Source organism: Semicossyphus pulcher, unplaced genomic scaffold (genome assembly GCF_022749685.1).
Source record: "Semicossyphus pulcher isolate SPU_LCO1_2020_fin unplaced genomic scaffold, fSemPul1.0.p SCAF_18, whole genome shotgun sequence".
Classification (NCBI taxonomy): domain Eukaryota; kingdom Metazoa; phylum Chordata; class Actinopteri; order Labriformes; family Labridae; genus Semicossyphus; species Semicossyphus pulcher.
In genome coordinates, this window is record NW_027211691.1 from 16,623,686 (window position 1) to 16,638,075 (window position 14,390).

A 14,390-nucleotide genomic window follows, 5' to 3' on the forward strand; every position below is an offset into this window, starting at 1 on the left:
ATTTGCTTCGAAAGACATACACTATGCAAACAAATATTGGGTTAGCGACTGAGTTTCCTCAAACGGTATATTTTTGTTTCCTATTTTGCCAGTTTTTAAGCCAAAAAAAGTTTGGGTGGCTGTGGCTCAGTGGTAGTCGGTCGTCTCTCAATCGGAAGGTTGGGGGTTCGATCCCTGAATGCTACAGTCAAAGAGTCCTTGGGCGAGACACTGCACCCCGAATTGCTCCTGAAGGCATAGCTACCGGTATGAATGTGCATGAATGATTACATCCTGATTGGAGGCACATGACATAGCCTTTACCATCAGAGTGTGAATGTAAGAGTGAATATGACACGTGGTGTAAACGTGCTTTCACTCGTTGGTAGATGGGAGACTTGAAACGAGATATAAGTACAGTCCATTTACCAAATAGCCACATTAGCGGCTCTGTGAACTTGGCCTGACTTCAATGCAAACGTCTGCATGCTACTGAAGCATTTTACTCAAACCACAAAAGAAGAAGTGTCAGTGGATCAGCCAAACCCATAAATATACATCCTCTAGTAACGGTGAAGGGCTGTGCAACCCTGAACATTAATCCACCCTTTAACATGGTTAAAAGATTTTTCATTCGGTAAGTGGTAACACATTGACTTATATAAATAAAAAGATAGAAGTGAGGGGACAACCAAAAGGATTTATCCTCCGACTCCATGCACATCTGTATTAAACCTCAAAGTAATTCATTCAGAGTGAACCAACAACCATTGCTGAGCATTGATTAAAACAAGAGCAAGGACCACTGCTATGTGTAAGAAGATAAAGCACATTAAGGCTATAATTATATCAGTGGCACCTGAAGAACAGTGTAATATTTAACAATAGGATATTTGTTGACAGCAATAATTTAAGGTTTGTTTGAATGATCGTCTGAAAGTGTTTTCTTTTCCTATTTTGACAGAGAATGAAACTGCTTAACCCTTCAGACCCCAGCGGAATTTTAGAATGCTGCTCCAGCTCCCTGAGACGTCTTTGTTAAATGCTTGTTTACTGATATATTCAAGTCCAACAGCTGAAAACAAAGCAAAATTGACAATTACAAGTTTTTTGTATTTTAAAGAGCAGAACTTTGTCTTCAAAATTATATCAAATATAATATATCTATTTTGTAAAAATCGGTTGAATAAATAACTTTTTGAAAAAATTAACTAACTAATTATCTGTATAAAAATGTATTTTGAAATCTTTAAGTGAACCAACTGGTCTTAGAAAGACATCTAATATGTACATAATATGTAAATAGTAAGTTCACTGAATAGAAGAAATGCCAGACTTCATTCATTAACAAGCTTATTCCCCAATTGGTCCGTTGATCCACCAATTGGGGAATTGTGGCCAAAACTAGAGTAGCTAAAACAGCTGAAGGATATGGACTCACACAGGACAATATGTCAATCTCAAGGGTTCCATTGTACCAATTTTGGCCAAACAATTTCCCAATGCAAATAGGTCTACATAGGAATAGGGGTGTGAATCTCGGCGTAACTCACGATACGATACGCGATATACGGCCCATGATAGCGATAATATCACAGGACATATAATGTTACATCACGACGTCTGCTTAACTTCTGTTCCCATTACCATCATTCATGTTATAAGCGCCAATGTGAGTCATGAAGTCGTGACGCGGTGAGCCAAACTCGCAGGGAAATCTCTCTAAAGCGCCTTATATTTGTAAATGACAATGTCAATATAATATATACGAGTCAGGATGACGATATACTGACGTATCGGTATTTTGTGTCGCCGCTAATCAAGAACCAATGCTACCGTATTTACACGTTTTTCAAACATCATAACAAGCCTACCAAATATGACCAAGTGCAGCACTTTGCAAGGATGTCTGTCCGAACCAGCTGCTCTATCAGGACGGAAGCTATTCTTATTCCTAACAGTAAGTCAAATTTAAAACTGTAGTCGAGTGAAAATTCTACAAAATTCTTCTTTTCCATTCAGAAGGAGTTTTATTGTCCATGTTAGTTTTCTTATATTGTCGGTGGTGGCAGGAACTGCATTGCTGCTACATCCGTCAGGTGCGGCCCTGTGTAACATTATGGTTGCTGTACGATTACAGAGTAGACTGGACTTAGCGGTAGGTCATCCCCGTCAAAATTGGATGATGAAATGTCTCTGAAGGTCAAGGTTTGGTAGAGAAACAAGTGCAAAGCCAAAGCCAAGTGGTGGTCATTATGGAGCGCACATGAAAACCCCACCCCCGTCCTCACTTTCCTCCCACCCTTCCTTCCTCCCCCAGCGCACACACAAACACAGAGGTTAGAAACCAAGGGGAGCTGTGAAATCAAATGTCCCCCCCCCCCCGCCTACAGTAACACGACCTCCCCGGAATGCAAAGCTTGAGAGTGGCTCACAAGGTCAAAAGTTCTCCTCTCTCTCAGATCTCTTTCTTCTCCACCACTTTCTATTCTCAAACTTTGAAATCAAGCGAGACCGCTGATTAAAAATGTCTAAAATAGAATATAAAATATAGAATTCCTGCTATGTGGCTTGGGAGTAGCCAGTGAGCTTATTTATGTGGCAAAATGCCACACTATGTATGATTTATTGCAGGAAATGTGCACACTGAGAGCATACATATGTTTCCACTTTAATATAGAGTTTTCCTTATGTAAGGCCTGACCTACAGGGCTCCTAATCTGCACTCATGCATACTGTAGCTCCCATCATGCCGTCCTTCTGCTACTGAGGCCTGATAACCCTGGAACTTGGCAGCGCTCATTCAAAGACACTTCAGCCGGCTTAACCTCTTTGTTCTGAGCCTCTGACGGTCTGCAAACAGGCATAAAAATGTGTTGGCATACGTTTAAATCTGAGAAAAAGCACCTTTATACAGAGCAATATTGATGAAAGCAATGCCACAAATAAATGCATTGTTGGCAAGAAAGAAGCTCTCTGCAGGACTGACTCATTCCTTATATAATCCTTAAGTTTCATACAGTATCTCTTGAATATATTGGCCTGTAAAGCATCACGCAGTCTCTACAGGAAGCATCATAATTCAGGCTTGTCTTTAGGTTGGCCTGCGTATGGATGCTCATAAATAAGCTGGACTTATGTATGGTGTACATTGGAAACTCATCTCTTCTCGTTAGGCTTCATTTCTGAGAGAACCAGACGTGAACTTTAGGGGATGTGGAACTTTAGACGCCGCATCATAAATAACTTAAAGGTTATATTGACCTCATTTATGCGTCTTGCAGAAACATAAAACTGGAGGAGTTTCCCATGTGTTTCCTCTATATTTTTTATATGTAGCTTCACAATTATTCCAAATAAAACCCAGATATTATTATGCAAATCAGTTAGAGTTTATATTTTATAAGAAAACAGCTGTTTATTAAAGAGTTACGGCACACTTAAACATGTTTTTTGAGCTGTAATCTAAATGATATTGCTGTACTGTGATGAAACGCATCAATGCTGGTGTTAATATTGACAATTACCAAGTTTATAAAAACCTTGCCAGCCGACCATTTGGGACAAAGCTACATCATAAAAATGTATATTAAAATAAAGAATGTTAACGCCTGACACAAACTCCCACTGCTGCGGCGTGCGAGCCGCCCGATTGGCCAGTCAAGTCACTTTTTTTCCACCCAAGATCCAGCACTCTTACCTGTAGTATCTGGTCTTTATAAAGAGGTGTTAGTAGCCTGTCTAATAATGATATTATTATGATATTATTTATATATCCTGTTCAAAACGTATGACAATGAATTGTATCTGTATTATCTCGGCACAGACGCAGCCATGATGATGGTCTGCTCTGAGACCGTATTGAGTAGTAACGAGTACGACTGATGAGGATTCTCTTTGGGGGCTTTGATGTTGCGTGTTGCCATAGCGAGGAGTTTGACAGCCAGTCCTCCAATCATGACAATCACATACCGGGATGCTTTTTGAGTCGTCCAATCACGATTCCCAGTTTGTGCTGCGTACATACTTGATAGTTAGACAGAATCTTTGAATTATATCATTTTATATTTAACAGCTTACATTCAAACTTATGAACACAAGCAAGTCATCCGAGTCATCATGCCCCAAGTCAAGTCAAGTCGCAAGTTGGCAACGCTGGGGGAGGGGATGTCATTGAGCTGGCGGACACACCCACCCCCCTCTCAGCCCCTTGCCCACTTTGAGCATTTTTCAAAATCATGCAGTGGGTGCAGTTATGGTCAGACCTGGGGGTGCAGTTACTCTTTAAGAGGGATTGAATGTATTTTAAGTCTTATAGATAAAATACGACTACAGCCTTTAAATTCTGAAAAGTTTACCCACAAATTTACAAATCACAACTAACAAACAAGAAGCAGTTTGTTTTTAATTTATAGTTTTGTTATGCAGAATGTCAAACAAGGTTATATTCTTCAGCGAAAAAAAAAGTTATATGAGTCCGCAAGAAAAGCCTGTAAACATCCAATACTACACTTCCCACACAGACTATTTTAAGAGCTCATTTTATGTACTCAGCGGGCTGAAATAACCGGGGTCAATCTGTGGTTGCTGTATGTTTGCCTACGTGCGCATTCACACACAATTTTCTATCATTTACACTTGTGCAGGAAGCCGGTTAAACTTACACATATGGCCACACAGCGCCGGGTACGCTGATTGCCTTCTGTCCCCGCCCACAACGAGCCGATTCTGCTGGAGAAATCACACACTCTACCGACACACTCCTCCACACAGGAAGTGCCTTATTGCTGCATGTATGTTGTGTAGGTTAAGTGGTTTGAGGCTCTGTGTGATCTTATGTTAGTGTAGGATAAAAACGTTTTATTTAATGAAGTTGTGCGGTTTGTATACCTGCCCATTTATCTATTTTTACATGGAATGCACTCTCTACAAATGCACAACTTACATTGCAAATAGAGCAGGAAAATTACATGTGAAATAAGTCTTGTATGGCTCTCAGGCGAGTAATGATGGATGAAAAACATTTAGCTTTCAGGTCGGCCTCCTGTGCCAACCTGAAAATCATTAATCCTGTATATTGCTCTGCATTCATGCCACACTCCTCTGTTGCAGATCGGAATGTTTGGCAAGAAAGTAACAATTTACAGCTTGCTAACAAGGCACTTAAACGTGCTTCATAAGAGGACTGTGAGAAAACGACTTGGCGTGTAGTCCGCAGCCGAGACAAGCACGATCAAAACGTTTTTTTCAGGCCGGAAAAACAGAAATGGAAATGGGTGCAGGGAGAGAAATGAAACGGCTGAGGTGTTCCCGTGGCAATGCCAAGGCGCTTGTAAGTGCCAGGGGTCCAAATGTAGGGCAACATTAAAGCCCAGGCTGAAACTAATGAGTCATGGTAGTCTGGGCGAGGGTGACATCATTTCCCTGTAGCCTCAGCGGGTCAGGAATGCGACCCCCTCCTCCTGTCTGGAAACGACAAAGCTGTGAAATTCATCTAGAAACAGTAACACAGACACCCAGAAGTCTGAGCGAAAGTCATGCGGATAAATAAGGAAGCGATGTGTGTAATATAATTTCACTTGAGGCACTTTAAGGAGCATAAAGAAAATAATAAGAGCCCTAAAATGATGGATATTTTCCCGGGTGCTATTTGCAGGGATGCGCTGTAATCCAGCCTCGTCAAATTGCAGGGTTGCTCCACAAAAAATAGACATTAAGCGAGTTTTTCTTCCATTATGTCCCCGGCATGGGCGGAACATAAAGCTAAATGCCAAATTGAATGGTGTTATTACAGCGATCTGATGAAATACTGTAGAATTTAAATGGAGCCGTGTTGCAGATGCGCGACTGAATATGAATACCAGGGGTGAAATACATTGAGATAAAGTGAGAGGCCCAAAAAGGCTCCTCAGAATGATGTCTTTTCCTTAGTGAGTCTTCCCATGCACTGACTGCGTGACTCACTGCTGATGCAGACCGATAAATCTCCGGCGGATTGGAGTGTGAGGTAAAGCTCTGAGAAAAGTCATACATCGTGGCTGGAAATCGCTCTATAGAGTCTCTGCTGCGTGGGACGGACATCTGGTCAGTGAAGTATGGCAGAGGAATGTAGCCAGTCATGCTGGAAGACGAAAACCTTCATTAACAGGTTCGGGAAGGTGGAGAAATGATGGGAATTGAAGTCAAGATGACGTTAGAAATACATTTTTTTGTTCTATTGACGGGAAAAACTGCTTGGACACAGCCTCCTCTTTGTACTCAGAGGGTCTGTTCATTATCTAAAGAAGTACTTCATGGTGCGGATGTCGTTTTGACATGTCGGTGAGTCCTTCAGAACATACAAGGTCAGGTAGCATTACACGAGGCAAGCTAACTCATGAAACAAACACAGTTGGATGCAACTTTCTAATCCGTCCAGGAACACTTGGAGGAACATAGTAGATATCCATCGTAATTAAGTCCCAAAAGTCCCTGCTCGGTGGGTGTCATCGTTGGGCTGCACAGTGGTGCAGTTGTTAGCGCTGTAGCCTCACAGCTGGAAGGTTCCTGGTTTGAATTCCGGTTCGGACGAATAAGGTCCTTTCGGTGTGGAGTTTGCATGCTCTCCCTGTGCATGCATCGTTTCCCTCCGGGTACTCCGGCTTCCTCCCACAGTCCAATGACATGCTCATTAGGTTCAACGGTGGCTCTAAATTCCCTGTTGAGTGTGAACAGTGTCTACATGTGTCAGCCCTGTGATTGACTGTGGATCAGTCCAGGGTGTACCCCGCCTCTCGTCCAATGACAGCTGGAATAGGCTCCAGCCCCTCCACGACCCTGAACAGAATAAGCGGCATGGATAATGGATGGTTTGTGTCATCATTGTCGTAAAGTTATGAGAGTTATTTTCCTAATATTTGCTGGGCTGCATATGGAGGAAAAGGATTTTAGTTCCTTTAAAAGTAGTTACTGGAAGTAAAATAAACGTTCCTGGTTCTTTTGGTGAAAACCTGACTTTACCCTCTGTTTTATTTGCCTTTTATGCCTTTATTTATAGAGAGGACAGTGGAGAGTGTTAGAAACAGGGGAAGAGAGAGAGGGGGATGACATGCGGCAGAGGGCCAAGGATGGGAGTCAAGCCCGGGGCTGCCGCATCGAGGACTGTAGCCTCTGTACATGGGCCACCGATATAACTGCTGCGCTGAGCTAAACCGGCGCCCGACTTTAATCTCTGTTGAGATTCACTTTCAGTCCAGATTGTCACTTTCCATTTGAGATGGATGGAGTTCAAACTTGTGTGAGAAACTAGTGACTGTTACATTTTTGTGCTTGACTGTACCAGTAAAACACTGACTGTAGTCAATTACTTTTTGATATCTTGCTGTAGTCTCTATGCGCTTTACAAGGGAATGTATTTGATATCTGCAGTGCGATGCATCTTTGGCTACCGCCGAATAAACAACATCTTCAAGTGTCCTTAGTTCAGTCTGAACAAGGTGGACTGTCAACACAGCTGTCCACGCTTAAGTGGGGAAAGTGGCAGAAAGCAGTAGCATGTGTTGTAAAAACAGTGAAGTTGGACGCCTGGACATGTTACTGCATGCTTGTTTATAGTTGTAGTTTGGGGTCATTTTGATTTCAACATGGGGTCAAATTACATAATAAACAAACTTTTATGAGACACAGGTGCAGGACTTTCTTCATGGAAATATTAGTCCTATTTTTAGATACTTAAAAGACATATTTGAAAACAAAATATGGCCAAAGATTCTTGATATTCTGTGGTGGAAACAGTAGCTGAGAATTGAACTTAGATGAAGTCTTGAGTGAAACAAGCTTTACTGTTATACTTAAGGAATGTAAAAATGTTATCTCATGATAAAGTTCCAAGTTTGGATTCACGTAAGTTTACATTCTCTGCGTATGTCAGCCAACCTCTTTACAGTGTCACTGTGAGGCCGATCCTCAGCAGATGTCCTGCAGTATAAATCTGCACCATTCTTAAGGAAGATAACCAACACATTGCAGGGAAAGCTTTAAAAAATCTGCTTCTGAAAAACCTATTGGATCAAAAGACTGATTAACATTTGCTCATTTGCATTTTGTCAAATGTTCATTCATCCGAATTATCAAAAGTTGACTGATGTTTTTGTCAACATCATTAACAACAAAGCAGAATTTCAAATGAAAAAGAAATATTTGATGAGTGAGATGAGAGGAGTGCATCTGTTCCACTCTTCTTCCCTCTTGTGGCTGAGGACGGGACACAAAATCAGTCCTAATTAAAGAGACACTTTTACACTTTCAAGTATGTATTTTTTTTTACGTGTTAATATTTGCCTGTTAGATACTTTGATGTGAGTACAAATAAAGTAAACACCAATTATAGCTTTAAACAAACAACTTAGTTTTTAATTAATTGTTTAACTATCAAGAATAATTACTTAAAAAAAAGCAAATGTAAATTAATGTTTAATAATTAAATGTTAGGCTACTAGGGGGGCTTTTATTACAGGGTGAATTATAAGGACGTCTGTCTCCACGCCACAAGGGAGCGCCAGTGAGCTGCGAATGAAATCCCCCAAACTCCAACCCTGCATTCAAAAATCCAGTTTACCTCCACAACTAACTGCTCTCAGCTTCTAATTGACGATGTGGGTTTTGAGTTTCTGCGCCATTCATTGGGAGCAAACTGGGTCATAATTTACAAACATCATTTAATAATAATGCCAATTCATTAGCGCAAGACCCCGGCAATCTCTTTCATCAGCTGAATAGAAGAATGCCACTGGGGCCTGAAAGCAGGTCGGGCTGGGGAGGCGGGGAGTTGGGGTGGGGGTGGGGGGTGGGGGTAAATAGCGGTGCACATTCACTGGCTTAATGTGGCTGCCTGGTGGATTTCTGAGCCTTCAGTGAATTTAAGATCTGAAATGAGCTTCATCCGTAAAGTATAAGTAAATGTTTTTTATGAGGCACAGCGACAATTTGAGAGTCACTGATGTCTTTGACAAAAGCATAAAAAATGATGCGCTTTTATCCTCCGCTCTCTTTTCATAAACAAATTGAATGGCCCATATATTTTCGTAATAAACTTAAATCTGCGACACATTTCCCCTTGAAGATCCAAACACATTGGTGTCAGTGTTTCCACAAGCAGAGCGAGAGCGAGTAGTTGAGAATTGTTATTCAGTCCGTCCTGCAGAAGATCAGAGGAGACTGCACAAGCAGAAGAAGAAATGAATGGTCATGGGCGAGGCTTGGTTTATCTTCTCTGCGTTTGTGTCCAGGGAGATATGATGGATGTCTGTAGTAACCGTAAGTCTAGGTGTTGTCTGGATGGCAGAGGTATAATAGAATGTGAGGGATTTTTCTCAAGGTGGGTCCCGCGTCACCCAAGGATAAGGACACTTATCTACCAAAATTGCGGTCCTGAGAGACAACATCAGGTGGCAAAGGAATGGAATTGGCTCTCATCCGGCTCTTTGTGTCTGATAAATGACGGCTCCACAAGCACTTTGGTCTTGCATTATTGAGTAAGCCTGCAAATCCTAGGGACTGACTCATATCAAAGAGACTGTGAATGGAACAAGTAAACATAGGAAACATTTACCTTCTGATTAGGACACAATGGTAAAATCATTGTACGGGCTAAAATGATGAAGTGTTTAGTCATTTCCCAGAAACCTTTTCGACTATTTGAAAACAAGTCAAACATGAGCTGATTTTTCTGTTAAATGTGTTGACTTTACAGTGTGTGTTTTCATGAAACATTTTTTATTTTGATTGTTGTTAATTCATTAAATCAGCTAATGGATTCACTGTTCAGTGGTTGTGATCCCTCCTGTTTAAAGCAGTAGTCACTTCTTGAGAAACCTTGTCTTTACTCTCTGCAGTTAAGAAAAAAAAACTAGTTTTATCAAAAATTAGAAGAAAAAGGAAGTTGTTGACTGAAAATTAATTCCTTTTATGAATATGAACAATCCTTCTTAAGGTTACATTTATCTTACAGAATTATTTTTAAAAGTGGTTGGTGATGTCTCCTTTTTCTGTTCATCTGACTTGTGGCGTTCCACATGGCTCCATCCTTGGCCCCCTGTTGTTCTGTCTATACATGCTGCCACTGTGACATATTGTACATAAACACATTATTCAGTACCGTTGTTATGTTAATGACATAACATTTTTGTCCCATTAAGAACCAGTAAAGGCTATTTCAATCAGTTATTAACTTGTCTGTCAGATATAAAGTGCAAGAAGCTTTCTCATATCATTCTTATTTGTCTTCTGCAGTCAAGCCCAATTTTACAAAAGCATCTTAACTCCCTGTCTATAAATGTCAAACCTGCAGCCAGAAACCAAAGTCTTATAATATGACAGTGACCTTTGGTGTGAAAAACAACTTACCAAAGTCGTTCAATCATGTTTTTTAAGGAAGAGCATTTCAAAAAGCAAAACTGTTGCCTTCAGCAGGCACACTTTTTAACTTTCAATTTGTCTTCTTCAATCTGTTTTATTATTTTCGTAATTTTCCTTGTATTATTTTTTGTATATTTTGCTATATTGCAGTACTGAAAGTTTGTTTCACTGTACTGAAAAGAGTTTTATAAATAAAGTTTATCATTATTATCATCATAACTAGTTAAGGTCTAAATGTACAATTATGATGTTTTGACTATTTCCTGACATGTGAAAGACTGAACGATCAAGTGATTTATCAAAATTTAATAGACACTAACAAAAATAATTATTAGCTGCAGCCCTTTTATTATTAAAAATGCTGGCATGATTATAATTATAATTATTTTCTACCCTCAAGCTTTCGAACACGTATGAAAAGACATCCTGCTTTCAAAAGTAATTGTTGAAACGACTGTAGAGGCTGCTTAAGTGCATCGGAAAGGTAGTCAATGGCTGTCTAGCTGACAGTGGGTGAGGGTCAATTGAGAGAAGGCCTTGTCTATTAAGTCATCTTGTAAAGCGCAGCTCAATAGCAACCTAGGAAATTTTGCCAGTATATCAGTGTTGAAGCACATTGAATTGTGAACACATCTTGGAATCCTCATCCCCCAAACGCCTCTCAGGAGCTGCACAACTGAACAATGCACAAGGTGAATTAATTCAGCTGGGAGTAAAAACCTATTCAGGTCCGAAGACACAGTTCAATGTCTCGGATGAAGTCCCAGGTGTGGGAAAGATTGATGAATTATTAACATTCGGTTCTGCTCTCTGTCCATTGCGTCCATACAGGGCCAATCTGATTTACCATGATGGTGAGATCAATGTCGGGCCTTGAGAATCCTGATTGTCTGTTTTACCATCTTTCAGCTTTCATTTCAAATTTGAGGGTTGAAAAGAGCAGGAATTCGGGCTTCTTAGATAGTTTTCTTAAACCTTATGCACTTACTGTAACATTTACTTTCTAAGAACTCAGAGTCTTGAGATATATGTGGCTCTGTTATGTAGTTGGTGGGGACAATGGTGTGAGTAGTAGCAGAAGGGCAGCAGGTGGTGTCTAGGTGATGAATTTCAGAAAAATGTAGGAGGTGGATCATAAATTGAGCCATCACCTCTCCTTTACTCCTGCAGGCAGTTGCCTGTAGTGTCATATCTACCGTATTCCTATTACATGCTCCCTGTGCGCTTCTCCTGCGGTGGATCACAGCAAAGTGGTAAATAAGAGGGACGGGGGAAGGGGGGAAAAAAACCAAGAAAGACCTGAAACACAGGAATCCTATATCCATAGCCCTCCTTCCATAAATGCTGTTGTCACTGCTAGGTGCAGGAGCAATTAATCTCACCCAGAGGAGGCAAAAAGAGAGATGCACAAGTACAAAAGCTATCAAGATGACAAGACTTTGCAGTGTAATTTACCAGGTTTCTATTGCTGTCAAGGATATAAATGCCTTGATAAACTTGTTATTGTGTCTGAGGAGCATATTGTGTTGATAGTTTTTGTAATGGAGATTCGCAATTACATCTGTTTTGCAGCAAATGAAGATAATGTAGCGTCGAGCCTGAGCACACACACACAATGGGACGCATTTAAAAGATTAGTTGGTGTTATTAAAAACACAGGAGACGCATAGATGCCTTTCTGCCCTAAGAGAGACTTAAAAGTGATTTTTTATTTCCATTTCTAACATGTTTTAAATGAAACTCCCGATAGTGGTCTTGGAAATAATGAACAACTGAGATGTCGGCCTCGCAAGGCGGACTGGAGTGATGGCACAAAGACAGGTGAGACGAGTGTTCAAGTGGTCGGCCTTCACGGAAAGCAAACCATTCTAATGACCGGAGAGGAAAGATGTAATGTAGAGCACCATATTCATTTTACAACCACAGCAATGCATACAATGACACATTTAAACACGCATTAGTTATTGACAAATGAATTTCAGCTTTAGTTACTAAGCAAGGGATTATGTATAGCGAGAAAGCACTTATCGCGAAATGGATCCCCGACAGGGTGAGCAGGACTTGTCTCAATATTGACTTGGAAATTATTTTATTAATTTAAAAATGATTATATTTCTCTTTAAAAGTAGTCCTTTACACTCAGTGAGAGCTGCGTCCATAGCAACGGTTAACTCTGTAGCCTTCTTTCTTTCAATCAGCTAACCTAGCTGTTATTACTCACATTAAAATGAGCTAACCTAGCTGTTATTACTCACATTAAAATGAGCTAACCTAGCTGTTATTACTCACACTATATGGAAACATTTCAACTGATGGTGAAGACACCGTAAACAGGACCATAGGAATCAGCACAGCACCTGATTGAGGTTTTCTGTCTCGTCACTGTCTGTTGACATTTTCTTTCCCATTCACCATCTTTAAACACTGCTGTATCCCGTACTGTGTGCCGTCTTCAGTTTTGTAGATCACTCTGTCGTAGCCTTCAGTTTTTGCATTGTTTAACTTCTATTACTTTCTTGCCGCTGTTTCGTTTTTTCAATCAAAGAATTGCACAGTATACTGTATGAAGTATGTGCATTGCAGTATGCATGGGAATGTCTACTGTAAACAATACTGCAGTAACTTTAAAGTGACAAGTTGACATGTGTGTTTAAATAGCTGGCATGCTGATTTGAAATAGACAGCTGGCCACGAACAGCGCAGCACAGCGCAAACGTGGCGCGACGTTTTGATCCTGATGCCGTTTCAATTTGGAGTCGCATGTACAAGGACGAGGAGCTGTTACCGCACCACACTTAGCACTTGTTGGTTGGCCTCATATTATTGGTAGGTGGAACTATTTCTTTGCTTTGCTGAAGATGAAAAAAAAAAAAATAGTCATATGCCGGAATTCGGGCACCACGTCGGAGTACTTTAAGCACCCAAGTTAGTCCTCCAGATTGTGTGATTAGAGCCGCATTCCAAGCAACGGTATGTTCTTCATAACAACGGTCTGTTATGGAGAAATAACAGACCTTGGAATGCCGTAATTAACCAATCGGAATCAAGTATTTAACACAGCCGTGTTATAACAAAAATAAATGATTGTTTTTCCTTATAAAGTTGGCTACGACGCAAGATGCTTAATCATACAGTATCATTGTTTGAAATACACTCAGTCATTTTCAAGGTTACTTACACCGACTAGCTGGATTGTTCCTTTCCTAAAAACCAAGATGGTCGCTGCCACACACTTTAACAGGACTTGGTGGGATTTTAGGATCTATAAAGGAATCCATCAAAGCAGCCAAGCACAGCATTAGATATTTACGGTGGTTCTGTAACAGATGGCACGAGTCCTGTCACTGACATTTCAAAGAAAATACCAATCATGGAGTGAAAAGCCTCAGATGCTTCTCACATCACTGACAGAGCTGAGTGTGTTTTCTTTGAATTCTGAGGAAAGTGGCTGATGACAGTTCCAGTGATTGACTTACAGGCCTTGAGTATGTAAGGTACTCACAGTAAACACTGAATATAGGCATACATTAGGTGCAGGACATACTGTAGGTACAAGGATTGCAGCCTTAATAGAAAGGGTAAATCTGTAAAGGAAAAAAGATCCTCTTTATAAAATGAGTTTTTAATCCTGTGAATATGTACGCATGATTCAGATTTAACCTATCTTATAAACAGTTCATGTTACTAAGGGGCAACAAAAGTAAAGATTTTTTAAAAAGAGAATGTTGCAAAGAAAGGGTGTATTCAAAAAGCTACCACATTATTCAGCCAATTAAATGATTGTACTCAGATGCAGTCATTGGTCTTTCAATGGTTTGAGCTTTCAATTATACAGTAACATTTATGAATGAATGAATGAATCTTTTTAAAAATGAAAGCTGCAGTCTGTAGCTATTATTCTTTCAATGTCAGAGATTTTTTGAAAAGATAATTTACTATTCATAATACCAAAGTTGCGTACTTGTACTTCCTCCTCAGACATAGCAGCCTTTAAAACATGCAGCACTATTGAAAAA